The sequence below is a fragment of the Plectropomus leopardus genome, chromosome 20, assembly GCF_026936395.1.
Source record: "Plectropomus leopardus strain MGB_pleo_1.0 chromosome 20, ASM2693639v1, whole genome shotgun sequence".
NCBI classification, from domain to species: domain Eukaryota; kingdom Metazoa; phylum Chordata; class Actinopteri; order Perciformes; family Serranidae; genus Plectropomus; species Plectropomus leopardus.
In genome coordinates, this window is record NC_142195.1 from 13989066 (window position 1) to 14014040 (window position 24975).

Here is a 24975-nt window from a genome sequence, read left to right on the forward strand (position 1 = left end):
AACCGAGCAGTAAGCCTGTTCTTAGATTGCAGGGAAACAAGTATAGTAAACTGATGTGTGGGTGTGGATTTGGCTTAATGATACTTTCCAAATGAGGCTATTAGAAAGCTGACAGCTGTAGATACTTATAACTCTATGCTTGCAACAACTGTTTATCATTGATAATCACGTACAGATCAAAACACTTCTGTTGCTTATTATACAGATATATTAATATGCTAAAAACACTCACGCTTGCTTCTTAATTTCAAAATAAAGTATCAGTACTGATCCATAATGAAGCATTTTCTTAACATATCTTTTTCAAACCATGTTTCTGCTGATTCTTGAAACCAATAAGTCATCAGACACTTCAACCCCAGCTTGGCATCATGATGAGGCCTATCAACGCCTCTGAGATGTAAAACATAGCCTCTTCAGGCTCATTGTTTCATTATTTGATTAATTATTTGACCTAATTACTGGGGGAAGGCTCCAGCCTGCAGCTGTGATTGGCTGAGACATGTTTGAAGCGGCTGTAAAACACCCACCAAAGGCACACCTGTGAATGAATCACAGTGAATTTCAATGTAATGTACACTGATGGAAAACTGCCACTCACACAGGTAATAATACACTACTGTTTATATCGCTTAGCAACTGCAGTGTTGTGTTAAGCAGCAGCCTATTGTTCAACTATATTGCTTGTAGACATAGCTTATTATTTTATATATATTTAATATATATATATTTAATATTTACTTCATACAAATACAAAATTTTAATAATGTAATGTTCACTCCATGGCACTTTTATAGCTCTTCATACATTTTTTTTCAACTCTGCTGTAGTATAACAGCTACCACTTAAATTGAAACCATAATAAAGGAATATCTTGTATTTTTTAAAAATTAGACTTTAAATCAATAATTTCAGTGATCCTTTGATACAGTTTATGATACTTCTGAATCTAAATTGCACTACAGATTTGCACACTATACACACCGTAGAAAACATGTAAAGGAGAAACTGAAACAACTGCTACAACATTGAAAACCATAACCATACAGGGTTAAAAATGAAAAAGGCTGGGATGGAACTTATGCAGAAGAGAGAAACCACCTGTTTTTTAAAACAGCGACAAAAAGTAAAGGTAATTTTCAACCTTTTATTTTCCTTATTCTTGCAATGTCCTTCATGCCCACAAGGGAGAGTTGTTAGTCAACAGATGAACTTTGGATTTGCATATCAGAATACTTTAAACACGTGCTAAACTTACAGGTTCAATACAATATTGACTTTAATCATTTTCCCATTTTTATCTACTTTACGTGTCAAGTAAATTAATACTTTTTGAAGGCCCACTGACATATACTCATGATCATGAACATTGGTATTAACTGGGTACTCTTGAACTCTTACAGAGTTCTCAGATTTGACACTTAATAAACATATTGAGAAGCAACCCATCAGATTTATCATCCATACTGGTTACCGGTTTTTGTTGTTATACATATTGAAATTGCACCCTACTTGAACCTTACTGTTAGCCAGTTTTTGTATTTGCTAAATGATGTAATTTATATTTGTTATAAATTTGCTTTTTCTGCTATGTGATTTTAGTCCTTGTATATTACACTGTTTGTATTTGCACTTTGTATTTACTTTATCACTGGAAAAAAAGCATGCACAACGGCATAACAGTCAATGGGCAGACATACATATATACTTTAGCCTAGGTAAAGGGGTTTATGGTTATGAGAGCAATTTTATAGACAATATATCGTAATTACAACTGAGTTGATTGCTGGATTTGTTCACAGAATAAAACTGCTTAACTTTGAGTCTTTTGGGACAAACGCACGAACAAACAGCAGTTTCATTTAACGAGTACCCTCACATAAACACAGCGGCACTGAAAAAAAATACATCTAGTCTCTGTAAACTCTTCAGATAGAGGGCAAATTTGACACAATTTATGTTTTTCGTGGACTTTCTGCATCGATTTATGATGTAAATGTCTTTATTTTTGTCAGAATAAAAGTCCTCTACTATCACATTTTAATTTGGGGGGACAAATGCACATGCCTGAATACTGAGGGGGATATGTCCCCTGCATCCTCCCTGTAATCTACACCTATGTACATGTGTGCCTTTCTCAGGCCTTTCTGCTATACATATAATCAAATTTCCAATTGAGTACCATTTAAGATAGCAAAATTCACAGATCTGGATTCATCAGCACTGATCAATATGTGAGGGCATACTGATGAAACTGAGCATATTCAGAGGTTACCAGACTATAAACCACCCTAAATATAAACTTTCTTCTTTTAGCGGCTCACCAAAGACATTATTGCAAACGGCTTTGACCTGCAGCTCATAGTGGTTTTCATCCTTTAAAAAACAATCAATAAAATAAAAACTCTCTTTCTCCTGAACAGGAAAGAGACAGAGAAAGTCAAGTGCCATATAAATGAAAAGGTCTTGCCGGAGGCACTTACTCTGCAATCTCCTGAAAATTGTGTCTTAGCTCAGCTAGTCCACTCAAGTCACATTGGAGAATGCGCTCCAAATCAAAGCCAGAATCGCAAAGCCCTGCAGTCATTAGAGAGATAGGGGAGTGAGGGACACATAATAATGATCCATTAGCTTTTTCTCCTTGCATATTCTTAAGATCTGCCTCTTATGGTAAGATAAATCAGCTTACTGGCATGACTGAAACCGAGAACATAAGCACACGTTCCCTCTCGCTGCTATTCAGCTCCCTTTTGTTATTCACATGGAGAATCCACAATTGCATGTAAATCAACACTATTATGGCGGAGAAATTTGATGAAATATTCTTTGGTCCAATGTTGTGCCTGTCTACCTTGATGATCATAACAACTGACATGCTATCAAGAAACGGTGTGCTTCCTCGTGCCATGAGCCCTGTGTATGGCGATTATCATTACAATAACAATGACAACATTCATCTTTTTGAAACCAGGTTTTATTGGCTCAATGTATCGATGCTAGAAAAGGTAACAGGCTAGAGTGATCTTCGCTTGGGCGCTCGAGCTGTTTTTGTCTGTCTTTTTTCCTGATTTGCTTTCTCTGGTTCTAATTTAGTCGTCCTAATCATAAAAGCATCAGCGAGCTGCTGTTGCGGAGTAAACCAAGAGGTGAAACGTGCCCCTAAAAATTCCATTTTCACTCAAGTGGACCAACACAACAAGGAACATGCAGTAGACAGAGACAGACTTCTCAGCTGCCAGATCAAATGGCAGAGAGGCTGATTATTAGAGACAGACAACAAACAACCCTGCTGATATGTGTTTTGTTGCGGTCGTCCAAGTAAGCACGCGAGGTGAGGTACACTTTGATATGTGTGCATCAACTTGGAGTGAACATAGCTTATCTTTAGAACGTTGATCTTTACACCCCAATGTGCCAAATCGGTTTTATCAGAACGAGGAAAGGTTATGTGTGCTTAGAGCCCATACCTTTTGGGGCATGGGGTCGAGCGGATGCTGTCTGTCCATATTCTCCACCATTACATTCCCCATCTAAGCTGGCAGACCCTCTGACTGCATATAATTTGAGTCATCAGTCTCTATTTCTACACAGCAGATGTTTCCCCATGTCAGCAGGCCCCCTGACAAAGCAAGATGGAGAGCCCTCCTCTTTCAAAGTGTTGCACATGAGTCTCCCTTCTCTCCTTTCCTTCCCTCTGCCACCACACCAACCTTTGGGATCCCTCGGGACGTCGTCCCACATCCAATCCCAATGGTGGGAAAACGTATTTTAATCGATGCCTGTGTTCTGAACCCAAATGAAAACGTACGCTATGGAGTGACACATGGGAACAAAAGGCAGTTAGTTATTGTATTTTTGTGGTTGGCTTGATGACTCATTTATCTTGAAACATGGACTGGGATCCTGGAAGCCCTCTGAAAGCCCGGTAAAAGACACTAATGGAAGGTGATTAATAGGCAACTGGGGTAAATGATTGCTATGATACTGGTATCATCACTGATGTAATGTGATTGAAATGGCCATGACGCATAAACATATTCCCTTTTTCTTACTTCATTTTGCGTGAGAATGAAGTGCAAAATAGAGCAGAAATGTTATTAACTTTATGCAGGAATAAAGCCGAATTTGAACAGATTTTTAAAAGTGTTTTGCTGAGAATTAATGCTATGCTTTGCCTCACAATAACCAGAAAACAGTTTTTAATACATGTAACTATCACACCTACTTTTTAAAATATTTTCAATGAAAAATAATTTTTGATCAAAAATAACACATAGAATCATTTTGATGATATTTAACAATGGGCTGAGGATGGTGTGTGAAATCGTTCACAACAAAGATAGAAAGACAGAAAAACCTCTAAATGAGGCAGAAATAAAAAAAGCAATGTTGCTCTGGTCTCTCTCTTTTTTCAAATGATGAGCGGGGAAAATAGGCCTATTTAAATATGACACATCGTCATTTTGTATGTTTTATCACTACATTTTTGCCATTTGTTTTTACCGTATTAAACTGCGTCAAATATTTTAAATGGCAGTATGTCTTATAGAAGACTGAAAACAAATAAAAACAAACAAATTAGGAAAATGTTTAGGAATAGAAATTTGGGCAGGCAGTCTAATATTTTAATACACGTGAAAAAGTCGAAATTATTCAACAACAGTTCCAAATGTATTTTGTGAACCACGCAGAAATAACGATAATGTGACATAAAGAAAAACGCAACACTGAAATAGAAAATCTCGTAAAATAACGTTAGATATCGCATACAGACATTATCAATTCTATACAACTGATTTATTTTCCGTTTTTTAAAAATCAGATGTTTGTAATATTCGCGTGTCAAAATCCAAAACGGGACTAAGTGTTGGACTTGTACGTGATGTCTGAAGCTTTAATTAGGGCCGACATGTTTTTAAACTCCCCTCAGGAGCGACCTGCAGAAACTGTTTCAAAGAAAAACCATCCTCAAAAGGTCCCATGTAATATTTCCTCCCCTCCTCGGCAAATGAGCCCGGGTGGAAGAAAATTGCAGGGGTCATTAGACCAAGAAAAAAAAGTGTCACAGTTTTTTGGGCATTCTTTGAACCGCGCGAGGGGATGTTATTGTATCAATTTTACTTAAAAGACCCAATTAGGGTATTAGGCTTTTTCCTCCTGAAACGGACTGTGTGCTAAAATGCTTTTGATTCTTCACATCAAAGTTGACTCAAACATAACTCTGCTTTTTGACAAGATATATTTTAGACTGCTTTAAAGACGGACCATAATGGCTTATATTTGCGCAGTCAATATTTTATAATTGTCTAACAATTCCAATAAACAACCAACAACTCTAAACACATTTTTTCTGGCTTTAAAATAGAACGAGATGGATTGATATTTTTTTTAGGGTTATCAATGGAGTTTAAATGGAAAAGGGGGAATCATACCTCGGCTTGTATAAAAGGATCTCCCAAAGTGAGAATAAATCACTGCTGGCAGTGGAAAGACCGAAATGAAACCGCATTGAAAATATTTTCCCGCCACTGCATGGCGCTAGGGATCTGCAGGACACACCGCACTTTCACTCATAATTTGACAGGATACTGTATAACAAAAACAACAGAACAACAACAATAATAATAATAATAATAATAATAATAATAATAATAATAATAATGTATGCCTTTAACATTTTACCAGAGATGCCAATACCTGTTATTATTAAATGTCGACACCTAAGAAAAATGAAAAATGTATTGTCTTCTCATACTTTTATCTTAACTTAAAAACGATACTGATATTTTATATATCCAGCGGTGGACCTCCCTTACATGCAACATTTTGCCAGTGGAATAAAGATAATTAGGAAACGGAGGTAATATAAATTTACCTGTCTTGGATTTCCTCCTTGTAAAGATACGACATTGATTTGCAATGACACTAAAACCTTTTTGCTACTCCTAATTTACAAATCGCCCGTGTCAAAATTAGGCAAAATATAAAAAAGCCTTTACAGCATTTGATAAGGCGTTTAAAGTTCAAGTTTCAGTGAATAACGACGCAAGAAGAGGCCTGTTTGCGTGCATGCAATTAAGTCCTTCTGAATATTGTGACATAGCAGGTTATTAATCAAGCTATCTTTAGTAAGTCTTTTAAAGATTAAAACAAATAAAAATAAAATAAAGAATGTATTCCTGTCCTGCATTTAACTTTAGGTGTTAAATTTTAAATGTTCTTACTCTATCGAGTTCAGGCCTGTTGTCTCTCTGTCTCTGCTCCATGCCACACACTGCTGTGTGTGTGTGCGCGCGCTGCCTTCATGGCGCATGCTGCAGCAGGATACTGTATACTGTATGGCTGACTGACACACACACACACACAAACACACACACACACACACACACACACACACACACACACACACACACACACAATTTTCTCTCTCTCTCTCTCTCTCTCTCTCTCACACACACACACACTCAGGCTACACTTGCTACAAACTACAGAAAATGCACAGCAACATCAAAATTTTATGGTGAAGGATAAGAAAACCATTTAAACTAACTGAAGTCTCTTTTTGCAAATCTACACCGGTGTTTCTACATTACAGTAGCTTGCTGTCCCCCGCCCCTGTCTCTACTGCTGCTACTGCTGCTCTCTCAGTCAGAGAGCTCAACAGTATGGATCAGTAAGAGTCATACAAACAACCTGCGAGTTGACATCATCTGAAAGCCTCCCTACACACTTTGACACTGTCTCTGTGTGGACAGTGTGTTTGCACCACAACAGTTTTAAATTCAGGGCTCTTTTCAAGTAGAAATAGGGTCAATCACAGGAACAACAGTGCTGTAATCAGAAGATTACATGAGCGTCAGCAGCCTTCCTTTAACTTCAGAAAAAAATGAAAAAAAAAAACTTCAGGAAAACATACTAATGCAGTTTACTTGGGGGAAAAAGTATTTGCTGTGTTTTTCATATTTCAGGACAATAGTCCAGAGTTGTGAGTCTTGATGTGTGCTCAAATGATGGTCAAGTATCATTATTAACTCAAAATCTTTAATGGATTTGAACAAACAGTTTTGAGGGTTGTTTTATTCCCGAATAGGCTTGGTTTGAAATGTTTACTCGGAAATTCCTTTTTTAATGTCTAGTGGAAAAACTATTTTGGTATAATATATTAAATTGTAGGTAAATGGACAAGCTTTTGCAGATGTTTCGTGTAAGTCTGTTTAATGTAGTGTATATGTCTAATATGCTTAATTTACACACAAAAAAAATCAATAACAATGTTTATATATATTGAAATGAATTGGGTCTTTTTCAGGGAAGTTTTGTCTATTTATTGTCACTGAGTAACACAGAGTTGGTGGGCGCCTTGTTCTTGCTAATGAAAAAGACCAGATGTAAACCTTTTTTTAAATTATTATTTAGTTTTTATTTTTTTCTAGCAAATACTGACATGTGATACACCAGAAGATGGTAGATAATTTTACAAATGATAAGTTACTTTTATAAATATAGTACATAGTGATGCACATGGTATGTTTTGTTTTGTGTTGTGTGTTTATTTTCACTTTAGGTAACACAAAGCAGATGGGGGTCTTGCTGATGAAAAAGAGCATCAATTTCAGCAAATCCTGATATTTGGTATAAAGAAGGATGTTAAGTGCTCTTTAACACACTAAGTTACAGCAACGTTTTGATGGGCATGAACAGCTAAAAAGTTCTTGTGTATTTTTTTTCTACTGCTTTTTGTTTGTGTAATGTTAATAACGATAGATATGATCATTTAATACTTTTCTTTTTTTAAAATTGTTTTTGAAAAAAAATCTGGTCAGAAAATTCTGACTGTAATAAATCGGGAGAATATTATGACTGGTGTAACAAACTCTCCTGTCTAAACAGGCTCTGTCTGTGATGACTGAATCATGTCCTAAACTGTTAGAGGAGGAGGAGGAATCTCACGTTTCATTAAGCCCTCACAGATAAATACATGTCATTTGTACATGTATGCAAACAGTCAGCAGCTGACCAAGTGATGGCAAGTGTGTGATAAGGGTGGAAAGACAGAGTGTGCAAAATGTAACAGCACCCGAGGTTGCTCCTGTTCGGCTTGATGGAGACTGTTGCTGTTGTTTTCCAGGCTTCGCGGTCCACGTCTGTGTTAACTGATGATGAAATACCTGTGACAGACAACACAGAAACACACGTTTGTCACCATGGTGAACCATACACACAGGAATACTGCAAGCACGCACACAAATACAGTAAGAAACGCACAATGCAATTTCCATAACATGCATGTAAATAAAAATATGTGCACAGACAAATATATATTTGTGCACAAAAACAAATGCAGCACACGCAAACATAATATAACAAGGCCAATTCATCTGTCAACCTCTTGATTTCTTTCCCCTTATCTGACCCACAAATCAACCAACGCATCCTCAGTCCTCCACAAAGAACATTTGATCTCATCTGTGTTTTTTTCTTCAAGCTGCTGGGATCACGTCTGAGGACAAGAACCACCCCCCCTCACTAAAGAGAACAGCCTTGTTTGGGACTGTCAGTCAGTCAGGGAAAAAGCGCTCCTTGTTCTGTCCGTTCTGCTCATATCATCGCCCAACACTCCCACTCCCCCCAAGAACTTCCACTCCCCCCAAAAAAGCGTCTCCAAATCTGATTATTCTTGTGTTTCATCAGGTTGAGAGATTTGGCCGATGGCGTATTGGCATTTGACTTCTGATTTATCCTCTCTCTCCCTCTCAGCTGCAAATGGCGCTCAGCAGCTGGCAGCAATTCCATCAGTAGTATCCGTTTCATTAAGTCCTATGCAGAGTATATTGAAGTTTTTCCATCTTGCCAATTTGTTTAGGCGCCACCGATAAATTTCACCACTCTTCAGTGCTTTAAACATGTTTAGTGAGTTAGTTTGTTTCACAGGAGCAAACAGCCTCATCTCTGATACCCCATTTTTTAAACTGACATAAATGACAATCCCTGGTCTCAGAGCAACTTTGGTTTAAACCACTCAGTTGTCATTTGATGTGAAAAAATGTCATTCTTTGCATACTTAAGACTTCAATAACCTTGCTAAATTGTGACCTAAATGGATGCAGTGATATTAATTTAGAGATATTATTTCCCCCACATTTACCTGTGATACTGAAAGCCATCACAGGAAGGTTTTCCTTCATGCTGACACTAAGACCACCCTCTATATGCCATCTTAGTGCCACACCTCCACGCCATTTTCCATTAGCTGCCAACAGGAGTTAGTGAGTTCTTTGAAGATAAGAAGCAGATCTAAAGTGACAGCCAAATGGAAAGTCTTAGACACACTTAAAGACATGGACCACAGAAGAAGAAAAGGAATAAAGACAATTAAATTAAAAAAAAAGACAAAAAAAAGTCATTTCACCAGTTTTTGTGTGCTCAGTTGGGAAGGTACCTTACTTTAGTCCTATCTCCTCAAAATTGCACTCATATATGACTAATATGTATTTGCAAGTATGTTAGGAAACATTGCCAATTGGTTTACAGTTATTAAACTGTTTTCTGAAACATAATTTTAAATATGTAATTCAATTTAACTTTAATGTCATTTAACTTTTTCTCCGAGGCATTTTCCCCTAGCTTTTTAAAATTAATTTTCCAAAACTACTAATTCCTCGCAATTTGTGGAAAATTTTTTTATCATATTGCTCCTTGCCTTTCTTCCTAGGATTTTGAAAGAAATTGCAACAAATTGCACAGGTTTCAAAGCTTTAAATACTTGTGAAATGCATCTAAAAGTAGCAAGAAACGTGATGTTGCTCCATGTTTCAAAGGGTTAATATGTTGAACATATCTGCAAACTGTTCCCATCAGCAAATCTTCATACTGAATTTTGTGTAAACTTGTCAGCATATTTCATTTGTTCACCACAATATCTGCTCTTGGAAATGAAAGCACGATTAATGTTTGGTTGGAAAAACATTCAGATCTTGGTTTAATGTCGTAGATGTTCACACTGATGGGATGTGCTGATGCTTTCAAAATACATCCCAAACCACAATTTTTCCCTAAGGAATAGTTAATCATTTTAGGAAATACACTCATTTGCTTTTTGGTTGACAGTTAGATGACAACATTAATATGACTGTCATATCTGCATGTTACATATGAAGCCACAGTCAGGAGCAGATTTGCTTAGTTTAGCTCAGGACAAAGCTAACATGGGGAAACAGCTAGCATGGCTCCGTCTCTCTGTGTATCATACTGCCATGCCAACACAGCAAATGGTTTCACCATTTACCAATTTCTTGCAATTTGTGAGACATTTTTATCCAATTTGCTCACTGCCTTTTCCCCTGGTTTTCAAAATAAATCAAAACAATTTGCTCATGTTTCAAAGGGTTAATCACAAAAACCAATGCATATAAGTTTTAATTTCAATTTGTGTAATATTTGTGTTCTGTGTGAAAGTACTCATGATAAAAATGAATGAATTAATTTAAATTTTAAAATTTCTGTGTAAAGGCCTTTTCCCTTTAGTTTTTGTATGAATTAAAACAGATATAGCATTTCCCTCTGTTTCCAGTTTTTGTGCTAAGCTACAAATAGCTTTGAGTTGTCTCATCTTCTCATTGAACTCTCGCCAGAAAGTAAATGAGCATATTTCCCAAAATGTCAGACATTTGCTGTAACCAACTCTTCTAGTTGACTAAATCTTTTAATATTTGTTACACAAACCTCAGTCTCCAGTGTCAAAATCTGGCGCTGTGCACACATTGACCTCTGACCTCCTTGCTTTGTCATCTTCGAAATATAGCAATGTTTTACTTCTGGAATGAAAAAAATGCAAACATAATCAAAGCAACAACTGCATTTCCACATTGCATTTGTAAAGTACATTACTGCTAAATCAACATATTTAGATAACGTTGCCCATTCAGTCCAACCACTGTTGGCTCCTGTGTGCACGTGGAACAGAGAATATGATGTTGTGTGTGAGCATCTGTGCAGATTCACATTTGCTCATGTTTGTCTGAGAAGACTCAACACAGTCCTCATTACTTCACACTTTAGTCTGCGCTCCCTCCAATCTGCTTTCCCAGCAAAGCAACAAGCTTTTATGTGACACGCTGTCCGTCTTCTTTTATGGAAAACCTTCAGCGGCCTCCATCAGCAACCCCACTGATCAAAGACACTGACATTACCACTAAATTTAGAACAAGCACCTGCCACCACTGTGCAGGAGGTGTATGCATTATGTTTGTTTCTGATTTGTGAGTGAGCAGGTGTATGCATGTGTTTTTGCTGCTAGTTTGTATGTGTGTGTGTGTGTGTGTGTACTGTATGTGTGCTTATTTCTACACTCAGACACACATTGTATACACTCACACAAACACACACATACAGGCAATGTGTTTTTCTGTGTGGCCTATGTTGCATCTTCGCATTGTTGCAGCAGCTCAACAAGGCATGGTACACACTGCCATAAAAGAATAGCCGCTAGATTTCAAATCATTTAAAGGAGCAGCATGTAGGACTTTGTGGCATCAAGCACTGAGGATTACAGATTGCAACCAGCTGAAATGTCTCTTATGTGCCAAGTGTGAACTCCTGGTTAGGATTCCTTTAGTGTTCATTGTTCAGGAGGATTTTACCTCGACCTAGGCTACTGTAAATACAATTGCGGCCTCTGCAGACGAGGACTCGCTCCATATGTAGACATGAATGACTCATTCAAAAGTAATGAAAATGTGATGGTTCTTATTTTTAGGTGATTATACTCTAAATAACTGATACTTATCACCTTGTATTCCATTTCTGCCAATATATCCCTAGGAATCCTACACACTGAACCTTTAAATTAATACTTAAACATTTAACCATTACATAAAATATTGGGTTTCTGAATATGAGTTTATATAGCAGTTAATACAACAGAGATTTGAATTAGACAATAATTTGGCATTGGAATTATCTTTCACCTTGATAAATAAATGAAACAAACGTGTTTGTGTTACATAAGCCTGTGACACTTTTCATGGCAGAGGTCCTGCGAACTTGGCCTTCATTGCCATGTAAATGCTTCTTCTCAGGTTGCCAGGGCAGCCAATCTAAGCCAATTCATGGCTGAACAATATTTTGTTTTCCCACCAAGAGTGGCCAATGTGAAATCCCAGAAAGTGAATGCAACCGAATGTCCTTTGTCATTGTGACCACATTTGAAGATGCATTGGCTGTCCATGGGTTATATTTGGCTGTAACACTCCAATAAATAGAGTCGTTCCTTTGCACTAACTATTTTGCTCTCTCATGTGAATGTCTCTGTAGAACCTATGAACCTTCGAGCCCAGCAGAGACAGACTATGATCAGGGAAATGAGGACAGGCTGCAGGTAAATAGGTTCTTTTGTTGGCCAAAATAAAATGGGAATACATTTTTTGAGTGATGCCTTAATTTTGGGGGTGAAAACTGTGGTACCATTTTATCTGAATATTTTTGTAGACAATGTTTTGATTTGTAATGAATTTGATACACTTTTGGGCTCAGTGGTTACCTTTACAGTCAAGATTTCTAGGGTTTAAGCCCAATCCAACTGACTAGGGCCTATATGGGAAATTTGCATGCTGTGCCAATGTTGGTTTTTACTCAGTGTCCACTAAAATGTAAAAAATATAGGTGTCAATGTGATAATTGACTACCTGCCCAGGTTGCATCATGCCCTTTGTGCAATAAATGCTGGAATAACTCACCCTGAAGGAGAACATTGTCAACTTTACAGTCTAGAGCAAAACGTGTTGTTTACATATTTACTTTTTAAATTTTCATCAATAAAAATGGAACTACCGAGGTAATTTCCCATCATTAATGCTATCATTATTAGTATTAGCATGATTTCATCTTGCTGTCTTGGTAGTCACACTGATTTAGAGAGGAAGTAGCACATGAGGACATGATAGTGAAGAAGAGCAGAATAAAAGTGAGCATAAAAGGGGCTAAAAGCATTTTTCTTTTTTCTCCCACTCCTCCTTGTCTTCCTACTTTAGGCTTTTGGGGAGATAATGAGGGCCTTGGCTTTGTAAACATTATTTCTGGCATATTGCAGCTGCCATCAGCTTATTTATGGCCTGAATTTTAATAATCTGGGAGCTAATATGCTTCAGAAAGAAGGAAAACACACAGTAAAGCTTGAGCACAGCCAAACATTGCTTTCCTACCCTCAGCAAGGAGGCCACTCAACAGGAACATCAAACGCTCGCTCTCCCGTGCCTGGCCCACGTTAATTGTACATCTATTGTTCCCCAATAGGTCCCTGGGAACCAAAGAAGGGGAAAATTGGCAGAGAAAGGAGAGGAGAGAGAGAGAGAGAGAGAGAGAGAGAGAGAGAGAGAGAGAGAGAGTAATGAAGCTCAAGCTGGATAAATATGTTCTAAAACAATATCAGACTGACAAAGGTTTTGATGCGCTCCCCTGGGCTCTCTATTGCCCGTATCCCCATTACTCACCTTAATGGCGAAAGAAGCCTTATTACAACAAGCTGTTCTACAAAAACATATGTATGCACATACAGTAGTCAGTACTAAAGACAGAGGAAACTTCATGGACAGGCAATGGATTTCCACTCTTGAATTTGATATATTGCATATTATATATATATATTGCTGTGCAAAATTTAAGGAGTAATACATTCTGTAAAAGGCTGTAGCATCATGATCCTTTTGCAAGATCTTCAAGGTGATGTAATTTCCTTAATTCTCTGCAATGCAATTGTAATCTAGCCAATCAAACCACAACAATACAGTTAGACTCAATTACCCTTGTGTTCAGAAAACTTTCTTAATGCCCTTGCAACATAACAAATCACACTGAATGCCACTGTAAGACATTTTGTCAGTGTAACAATATGACAGTATGAAAAAAGCATAATTAAGAAATGTTGTCGACTTTAGTCATCGTGTAATTACACTGACAGCATTGAGTCAAACACTCATGACAAAACCAAAAAGTACTGCTGTTGGTATAAGGCTGCACTTAAACTATATTTTGTTCATGATAGAGAGACTCTCTGAATCGGCTCCAAACCTTCCTGCTATAACAGATCAATCATTCTACAGAGCGGATAAGAGGCTGTGGAAATTAAACAAAAGATATAGTTATGAAGCGTTAATGATGGGGCATGATGAGACAGAAAAACATTTATAAACATAGTACACCTCACCCAGCTGTGGTTTGGGGTGGCTGCAGCACTCTTAACAATCAACAGTGGTCATTTTAAACTTTTCCCAGGACTCACATTGATTTTTAACACATTGCCGTGGATGCAGGAATTGTTAATCAGTCTCATTTGTTTCTTTGGACTTGAAAATTATTGGGAGGTTAAGGGATACATGGTTGGACAGTGCATCCGAGAGTCTGCCCTTGATAACAAGTTTAACAGTAGTACACTTCTTGCAATGAATAAGCGGCCTATAGAGTAGAGAATATTTTTATGTGATGGCCTTGGAGACATGAAGTCTGGTTATTTTGTTTTGCATTGGTAGGTTTCATAAGAACACAGCTGACAGTAAAGATTTTTTTCGGTTGCAAAAAACTTTTTTTCATGAAATGCACAATAAAATAACCAATACCTGAACAGGAACTCCAGCAATTCAAAGTCTATTTACAGGTTTTGGTAAGTACTACTGCTTACTTGAGCAAAGAGCCTTTTGTGGGTCCAGAGGAAACTGCGTGAAGTCTGATAATCTACCTCAAGACATATAAAGAGATAATGTCTCTTGATCTGCTGCATCGATTCTTTTAACTGTGCATCTCAAGTCTGATAATTTTATGAGTAAAATGCTAGATCGGTGGGGCACTCTTTTAATGTAACCCTTGATTGACATTGTATGTTTTCTCAAGAACATTTGGTTTGCTCAGTTTTTAAAAATACATATAATAAAAAAAGCCATACAATACGCAAGTCCTCCAAAATAAATGATAAAATACTGCTATTCAAAAAGAAATAGCTTTTTTGATCTGATCTTTTCAACTGACGTTTGGTTAGGTTTAGGGAACCAGCACGGTTTTGGTTAAAAAGTACTTAAGATTAAAAAAAAAACAATGAAAATCTTTCTGGTTAAAATTAAAACTTAATTAACAGCCTTCACCATCACAGTCACCATAATAGCAGCACTTGTTTAAGATTGGGGAATGAATGTGGTCGCAGCTAAAAGAAACTTGACAGTTGGTCGGTGTGATGCCCCTGAGTGTTATCATTGGGAGTTCTTGTAGAAGTGTCTAATCTGTGCTTCTCTTGCTGGAATAAATTTAACAATATTAGAGGCAGACAATTTTAATAGTAGTACTATGACAATGCGTGCAACAGTGTTTGTTAAATGAGTTCATAAAACAGCATTTCTATCTTAAAAAATAACCAAGAGACACAAGAAGGTTAATACAGAAAAAAGCAAAGCAATGGGAAGCAAATATGCACACAGGAGACAAAATTCGGCACTGTTTGGCTAGAAAAAAACATGAGGTGCCAAAAAAAACTACCAAGCAAAAAGACAAGCCAGTAAACACACAGGGGCTTGTCTCTCATTCTGCCACGCAGGCTGTGAGAGAACAAGCTAACAGGCAGTCGGCAGCAGGACCAAGGTGACTGCAAGTTTAAAGGGCAGGGTTCAGAAAAGTAAGCAACCCTGTCCTGCCTCACACACTCCCTAGCTGTACATATTTACGAGGTGTAATTTTTATGTGAGCGCCAGGCAACAACAGGTTTAAGAGGGACAATGTAACCTTCCTGGGGCCCGGACTGACCTGCACCCCGGCTACAATGGTTTTGCTTGGCCACAATTAGGACCAGGGCCTCACTCCATGGAGCCTCATTCTGGCCCCGACTCTCCCGCTCACTATAGCTGGCTTTGATACAGTCATAGCTCTCTCAACTGGCAAGTGAACACTTCATTGTTATAATAAACCAAGTGCCACCATACAGTGATGGACACTTTCAATATCGTACAGCAGGTAGTAAACAGTTTAAAAAAGGTTGGATGAGGAATGAAGAAAACTGAATTACTGTCCAATCCAGAGGTTCAAAACTTGTCCAGCCAATATTTCTCCTTAGTGAATAGTTAAAAGTCCACACACTGAATAAATTACCTAATTTTCAGTGTCATTTAATGAAATGTGAACAACGCCTTGGCTTGAGCGCGCACACACACACACACACACACACACACACACACACACAACATATTGCAAGAGTAAACAAAAAGGGTACTTCAAAATAAAAACTCTGGGCCGGACCATACACTAACAGACTTATGCCTCTCACAAGCTAAGAGAAAAAGATGTGAACAACCAATTATAAAACAATATACTATAAGGATTTATCAACATGTATTGCTTTGGAAAACTAACATACTCACCAAAGGAAAGCTGGCAGTTTTTGAAAATACACATTTGGGAGAGCTTCATGGACTTTTTTAAACAAAAACAAAAAACAAAACAAGCAAACAAAAAAGAAGATGGCAGAGGGGTCGTGGCAGTTGGAAATCAGAATACAAAATGTTGAAGCCTGTGTAATCTTCAAGATTTCTGAATATTATAACTACTGTAACATCTATTTTTCACCTCTTTTTAATGATGTTTTTTTTTGTTGTTGTTGTAGCTGTTTTGTTTTAGGATTTTTTATCTTTTGTTTGTTGCCTTTTTATTTTATGGTATACCATATTTGTTGCCAAGACTATTTTATTTATATGTAATATCTGTTAATATTGAAAACCTGCAATGAAGATTTTGTCAAACAAACAAAAACAAAAACAAACAAAAAAATATTTAATATATATAATATTATTATTTATATTTAATATTCTTAAAAAACATGTGTTCTCTACAAACTTGACACGTTCACGGGTCACATTTGGACTGTGACCTCCACTTGGGAACCCCTGCTCTAGTCGTTTTCCTGCACTTCTTCCTCCCACCCATCTCTCTCAGTCCTCCCCTCACTGCCCCTTCCTCCATTCTATCTCTCCGGCTTGGTGAGCTGTGACAGTTGCCGCGATGCCCTGCGACACAGTGAATATGCAGCGGGGCTCACTGGGTCTGGCCACACAGACTTGTCACCACAGTTCAGCATCAAACCCCAAACTACCAATTAACTCCTGAGCCCACCCCCACCTGCCCGAAGGCACAGTGACCTGCCCCCCTTCAGTCTGCTCCATTCCACACAGCACTAACCCCCACTGCCCCCTCAACCCCATGCTATACTCTCTAAACATGCCCCACAAGATGCCTCATGACTCCCTGACATACAGATGCTCAGAGATATCCTTCCCCATCTGTGTGTGTCTGTCCGTCTGTCAGACCCCTGAACTTTACCAACAGAAGATAAAGTCAATTTGTCTGTGCTCGTTCCAGCGTAGCCCGGCGTGGCTATAACAACTTATCTTGTGGGGGTTACAGAGAAAGATATGCTGGCATTGGCACCGAGGCTGGAGAAGCAGGCAGTGTCCAGCATGGAGACAAAAATAGTACATGAATGGGTCATGGAAATTCAGGTCCAGTTGGATTCAGCAATAACTTATTTAGCTATACATATTATAAGCAAATTTAAGGTATTTATAAGGTCAAGATTTCCCTTTCAGTGGTAGAGGGGTAACTCAGAAATATTATTAATTTATTAACCATTTAAACTCTAAATCAACATCAGTTTTCTTCTGCTTCAGTCACACGACTTTCACAAGCAACAATTTGAAACCTGATCAAATAATAATATAAATTGACAGTACAAGGTGACAGGAAAATGATCTGAAAATCATTAGAAAAGCATCAAGGAATATCAATAAATTATTATCAAATAAATTCTTTTCCCTGCCAAGAACTGAGCTGATCATTGACAGACGTTACTGCCGATGCAGAATTTTGCCTTTCAACACCGTATGAGCCTTATATCAGCAGAGCAGACAGATATATCGGCCGATATTTTATTTTATTTATGCCATAAAATATTATTTGGCTGTAGATTCATATAGTTTAGACACTGATTGTGATATTGCAGAACCAATTAAGGCACATAAAGTTGTTGGATAAATCATTTTGGCCGATAAATCAGATGAAGTGTTCCCAAAACAGGTAAAACCAGCATCAGCAGATGCATCTGTCGAAATCCCCATATGACCCTTATATCAGCAGAGCAGACAGATATATCAGCCAATATTTTATTTTATTTATGCCATTTAAACAGCAACCTCAGGCACACTACCCATCTGATTTACCCACTGAGCCAAACCTCCTGACATTTCATGCGTGTTTTCAATGGTCTTTTGAACTTAAACTTGCATTCTCATGGTTTATAAGTAAGTATTTTAACAGACCAAGTCAATGCATCTGACACTTCACCTGTGATTTACCTTGAATATAGCTCTTTGCATTGGACAACTGAATTCAGCTGTCCTGGGTGAGGTTCCAACTAATGATCTCATAGTCTGCAGGCAAGCCCTCTAACCAACTGAGCTCAACGTTCAGACTTTTCAACTGTGTTTGCGCTTCAGACTCTTCTCTGGGAAGCGGCCTGTAAAACTTACCTGCCCTGGATAAGGTTCAAACTCAACATTCCAAATAGGTTTTCTGTTTAAATGTTAATTAATAAATTAATTCACATAAAATTTGCATGGTTTGGTCTACAAATGACGTACATCGAGATGCCGTGGAATTATGTGCTCTCCAGTGCCCTGCAGTGGGTGCTGGAAGTACTACATAATTTGAAATATTTCCAGGATCCAAACTCTTTGCATCCGCCTTTTACAGAAATGAATGGCCGCTTTAGCTGGTGCTCACCAGTACCCCTACAATTTTAGTTTAGTTCTGTTAATTAGCTTGAGGTGGAAAGGCAACAAGGAAGGGGAATTGCAAACTCTTTTATATTCTGTTTTAAGTTTAATTTGTCTACAACACAAATAAAATGAATTAGTGTTTCTTTCATCTGTTATAAATTTCCACTGGCCGAGAGCTGGCCGTGGCTTTCTACACAGTTTCTGTGAAATCATCAGCCTTGACTGCTGGGAGGAGAATGTTTGACCTAAAGTATCATGAGCAAACCGCTCATTCTGCAAGTCTGCAGGGCTCACTCCCTGCACTGTCCCACAGGGGACGATTCTGCATTAACATGGACACGTCACATGGCGGAGGATGACACACTCCTGTAGCCGCAGTACTGGCCGCAGCTTCTATATCCCTACATCCCCCCTTCACCCAAGAGGTCAGCCCTTTAGCAATCAACAATCCCTTTCACCTTCTGTGTGGCCCTAATTACAGGATCACTGGGCTCACAGAAATGCCTCCTTGCTGAGCCATGTTGGAACCTCTCAGTCCTCCTCCTATTCTGATATTTGTTTATGACAAAATCAAAAGCCTGGTGAAACTATTGTAAACTGGTTTTGATGGGTTCACAGTTGGGTTCTTGATATCATCTATTAGCAAGCCTTACAGTGTTCTTATCTGTTTTTACTCACCCATCAGAAAAATAAAGGAAGGATGAGTGCATACTGTAAAAAGGTGACAAAGAAAGTAAGGGTCATTAAGAGTTCAGGCTTGAGAGGGGCTTGAGGTTTGTGTACTCCCATTTGGAAGTCTTGAGTTTTGTATTTTTCGCCTTTATTCATTTTTGAAGCCAGAAGTGAGTATATTTGGACGAGCAGGTGGAGCTAACCTTCACGCTGGAGGCAGCGATATAGACAATGCTGGTCTGTGGGGCAAAATGTATTGCAATGTGTGGACAGAGAATTATTTTAACTGTACTGATTTATTCAATTCTGTCTTTTAAAAATGTCTTGGCAGTCTCCTACAGTTGTATATCGATTGACATACACCACACACCCCCTTGATCTCGGGTGGCACTGCTCTATTTTGTCTATATCCATAAACTTTCAGAGAAGGTCCACAAATGCACAAAAAATGAAAGCAGAGCATAAATAGAAGGCTCAGTCTGTGTCTTTATGCATATCCACCATTAGCACAAATGAGCTCTTAGGGTTTTTTTTAGTACAACCCAATGCTGAACAAGAGTTTTTAGATGACCGAAATGTTACGACTAATTTAATAATGAACTGGATTCATTGAAACTGTATCAGCTACAGCTACTCATACACTTTGTAATTCTGGAGTTACACCATGGGTATGTTACATAACCAACATTCTCACCATGGTAGCAATATCTGAATGGACTGCACCCACCTGTCACACAATGCAGCTGTGCCTTTAATTATGTCTAACTTTACACCTTAAAAACATTGAAATAGGTAAGTTATATGAAATTCACCTGCCCCTGCTGAGATGTGATGAATTTATCTAGTCCCAGTTAGCAACCGTCTTTTTTTTTTTTTTTTTTTTTTAGAAACATAAACAAAAGTTTGCGAGTATGCGAGTATTTACTGTTGTATAACAAAATGTGAAAGTCTCTTCAGCTAGTCTAAACCACAGGCCTTATTTCTAACCAAAAAACCCATTGAGTTTGAGACAAGGAAACCAAAAGCCCTAAACTGCCAACAGATTTCTGGGTTTAGAACTAATTTCTGGGGTTCTCTATTGGGAGTGACACACTTTTGGAGCTGAAGTGGCCATCCAAGGAACTGCAACGTTTGTTAGTTCCCCATTGGCTTTATTTTTCAGCTTCAAAGGTTGCCACTTGGAAAGGATACACTGGAATCGTAGCTTTGTGCAGATGGATGGGGACAATGCTGAAGCAATAGACCCGTGACTTGATAACTTGATTATTTTGGCTAACCCTGTTTAAAACCTATAAGACCGTTTACTGTTTGTGTTTCTTGCCCTATCCTGTTATCATGAATAAACTGGAATTCTCGTTTACATCTAAGTGTGTTTCTTGGCACTAATGGTGACCTTTCCCTGCCTGATTATTTACTGCCTTTTATCTCCGCTACAAATGTGTCTGTGTGATTCATAGGATACATGTGTTGGGTCAGTTGTTCACAGTACAATGGTGAGATGTAATTTGTTTAGCTTTGTGACATGAGGGTCTTCCCAGCTGGCCACACTGTACAGCTTCCTGTGACACATAGTTATAGGTCATCAATCAGTCAACGAAAGTAGTAACTTATTGGAGTTGATAGATAAGGTAGAGTTCATTTGCAGTTGGCATTACCTTTATGCCATGATTGGGTAAGATTACAAGAGTGCACAACTGCACATTCTACTCTGAAAAGACTTATTTTTGGAAGACAAAGGTCACGGTGATCTCAGCTGCTCAGCCTCGATCATTTACCATCTGTGGGAGTTGAACCGGAGAAAGGTGACGAGGTATTTTATCAAATTCGGACACCTCTGCTGACAGTACAACAATGGAATCCAGATTTCTCCTCCCATCTGTGGACACATGATATCAAGAGCGTGAGCTTTTACTTTATGCAACTCCTCTCATCTCGCTCCTAGTCCCACAAATCACCTGTTGGTTCTCTCGCAATCACTGAGAGGGTCAGAGGGCACCTCCTCATGCTTGTCACTCACAGCAGTGTCCAATTTGAAGCCCTGTGGTTTGGTCCAGGTTGAGAGAGTGAGAAAAAACAACACACAGTGGCTAAAAAGGGAAACGGGAAGTTAGATACAATAGAGGAGACCTTTGATCCATGATGAGGGGGAAGACTTCCCCTCTGGGTGCAAACTATTAATGTGAAAGTGACTCTGCCCATTGCACATTTGTTACAGCAAATAATGGGCCTAAAATTAGCACACAATGGCAGGCAGACGGGCGACACTTGCACCCAGCCATGCGCAGGAAGGGAGCGGGAGGTAATTGTATAAAAATGAGTGATTTGTTGGGGTCGGGGCTGGTTAGGAGCGCCGGCCGGTCGGCATCTGAGGGCAAAGGAGGAGAGGGAAGAAAGACGCTGAGATGACAGGCTCTTGTGATCAAGCTCCTCCAGTATTGTCCAGATGTTACTGTAGCAGTGTTAAATCAGCAGGTGTGGAATGGCTCATTTATGCTCGCTAGATGTGCATACTCACACAAATGAAGCCCTCTGTCCATATTCAGTGCTTATTACGACTGTATTTGTGCACGTTTTCTGAAAGCTTACGTATACAGACAAAATGCAGCAGAATTACCAGACATTGTGGGGACAGTGTAGGGAAATCTAAGCGAGATACGAGTGTAAGACATGACAAAGACATTTCAGAAATGGCAGAATAGAATGAATCAGTAGAAAAGTGAAAAGAATTCTCAGTCCACATGTCACAATGTATTAATTGGCCTCACACACCACCACCATCACCAACACCGCCTTTACTAAAAGTTACATTATTATGACCTCCTCTGCTGCTGCCATGTTTGTTGTTGTCAAACTTTTGACTCTGTCCTCTTGTGCCATGTATTGACTGAATTTATGCTAACATAAAGGATGCATGCAACTATAATTGGGCTCTGAACATGTTAAAAAAAATCCAGATGTTAGGGTTATCAGCTGAAGGTTAACAATACAAGCCACTCAGCAACAAAGTGTGTGTCTTTGAGCTTGTGCAGAGTTTTATTTTTGTTTAATTTTATGCCGGTATTTTTTTTTATGTAGGTACGGCACATGTCCAGGGCCCTTTTCACAGCAACACTGTAAAAATGTTTATAGCCAGGTGTGTGTCTTTGCTGCAACATTTAGATTTGAGCAAAGCTAAGCTAATTCTCAAGTTTGATTATACTCTGTGTTCTCAGAACATCCAAGCAACTGGACGGATGATGAGAGGAAGCCGACAACAAGTTCCACTTTGACAAAAGCCTAGGCAGCTAGCTGCCAGAGGAACTTGACACTGTAATCTTACAGGTCACCCATTCCTCAGAAACAGTCAGGAGACCTGTAAACCTCCTTTAGATCCAGCCAGGATTCTGACACAATCTGCTCACCACCAGCACACAGCAGTGGATAACAAGAACCAAGCAGCAGCAGCGCAGACTTTGTCTGGTTGAAAGACAAGCTCTGAAAGCCCTCAGAACCACTGTTCCTCTAACGAAAACAACAATTACAAAACCCTGATGGAAAGCGGATTTGATTTGAAAAGGTTTTACAAGGCCAAATGGAGAAAGAGAGGGTGCGAGAGAGAGAGAGGGAGAGAGAGAAAGCGGTCTGTTGTGCATTAACTTTTTTGGACAGCAAAGACTTTTTCCCAGGTGCTGAGGGATTCCAGAGATGCTGATGGGAAAGTGTGTTATTTTGCGCTTGTGTTTGTGTGAGTGTGCGTACACATGTGTGTTATTCAATCATTTATCACTGTAACCTAGAGAACATTGTTGAAAGAGAGGTCATAATACATGTGAAATGATACAAGTACCCACCTTTACTACCACTTGCAGCTCCTTTTAGTTTTGAGAGAGCAGCCAGCAGTGGGGATTATAAGATCTAATTTCCAGTGAGCACTGGTTACTGAAAATGTCTATATATGGAGGCACGCAAATGTGCAAACACACCAACTGAATTACCAGCACAAAGATAGGCGTAGATATTGTAAGTTGTTTGTTTATGGTGGTTATAAAACTGTTAAATGTTGCAGTGGATGAAGCCAAGAATCTGCGGTGCCATGTAAGCTCCAGTCTCCTGCAGCTGAGAAAAGGCCCTGAGGTAGACAAGCCCCTACTGAGGACACTTTCCATGACCCCCTGTAATGAGAACAGCCATGTGCGTGGTGCAGTTTGGTTGTGGAAGCAGACAATAGGGTCTGCTGGGGATCATAAGCTGTGCCGGACTGATTAGGAAGAAAGCGAATATTCATTGTTACACGCTCATGGGTGTATCTCTATTAACCGGCCATTATTTACTGGCAACGGTATTAAAAGGGGTGTTTGTTTTCCCTCAGTTTCTGCATCAGGTGATCTTTCTTGTGTTTTTGGAGGAAAAAGTGTCCCCAGCTGGTTTTGGCTATCTAATAAACATGTAAACACTCTGCGTTCTCTACCTCATTAGGTGATTGCAGAGGCCGCTTTCTCTCCATAAATCAGGGCCCAGGTTATCAAGGCCTCTGATCTTAACTGTAGTGGGCGCCCAGCTGTCTACAGCCGCACTGACTAGGAACAGCAGGGTCGGAGGAATCCAATTCCCCACCTCTCCCACCTTTCTCATTTTGCAAATAAAAGAGGAGATATGCTCGTAAGTGCGCAAGAACACATGCAAACCAGTCATCAAGCTCAAGGTATGTTGTTTGTTGGGCTGGAACGCTTTCAGAAAAGTGACAGTATAATGTCTCCTTCACGAATGTCAGGTGGACTCATTTGCTAGATTGGCGTCGCTGTGTTTTTTCGACAGAGGTCGTCGCAATGGTGAGAAATGCAAAATCTCCAGAGAGCGAGCTTGACTGAAAGATGAAAAAGTTGGAAGAATGAAAAACGGCTGTGTGAGTTTGACTTCAGCCGCCTCTCATACCACCATAAAGGTTACTACTTGCCAGGTTCAAGCACAGTATCACTCTCTTATTCCCTAATGTAAAACACACTCTGGCTGTGTGCTAGCCAGCCTACTAAATGTTACAGTCCTAACTGTCTGTGGATATGCTTCCTCAAGGCATCTTCAAAACTCGAATTTCCTCTGAACTTCTCTTGCTGGCTGATTATTCCCTGTTTTAAATCTAAGAGGTGTTAATTTAAAACAATATTGAAAATAAAAGAATAAAGAGTGAAACTGCTCTAGTACAGCACTAACACAGTGTTCACCACTTAAGCTAAACTAATTACATCATGGATAATGGACGGAAAATAATCCCAAAATGGTTTGCAAATTACCTCTAATTAAGAGCCGTGAAGTCTTTATTACCACTATGCAAATAAAAGCATGCCACGCTGTCACAGCTCTTTTGAGAGCCTTGGCTGCAAATCTCGTGTCAAAATTTCCACAGCCAAGTGAAATATATTGAATAATGTCATGTGAAAAGAGACAACAGTAATGAGGAGAATCAGAATGCAATCTGCTAATGATAAATTACCCAACAAAACTAAAACAGTCTCAAATAAAGGGTCTT

The 24975-nt window shown here is 38.9% G+C and overlaps 1 long non-coding RNA gene across 3 annotated transcripts in view; it reads right to left on the minus strand.

The window, feature by feature from the left end:
* Window positions 1–6956: 6956 nt before the first annotated feature.
* LOC148186193 (uncharacterized) overlaps window positions 6957–24975 on the minus strand; it is a 201014-nt gene continuing 182995 nt past the window's right edge. For 2 of the 3 annotated variants that reach the window (XR_015775188.1, XR_015775189.1), the window contains exons 6-8: window positions 13200–13294; window positions 10723–10814; window positions 6957–8168 (exon numbers count right to left, since the gene is read on the minus strand). This is a non-coding gene — a long non-coding RNA (uncharacterized LOC148186193). Of the gene's footprint in view, window positions 8169–9145; window positions 9295–10722; window positions 10815–13199; window positions 13295–24975 lie in introns of all 3 variants that reach the window. The other variant, XR_015775190.1, reaches the window with a different exon arrangement.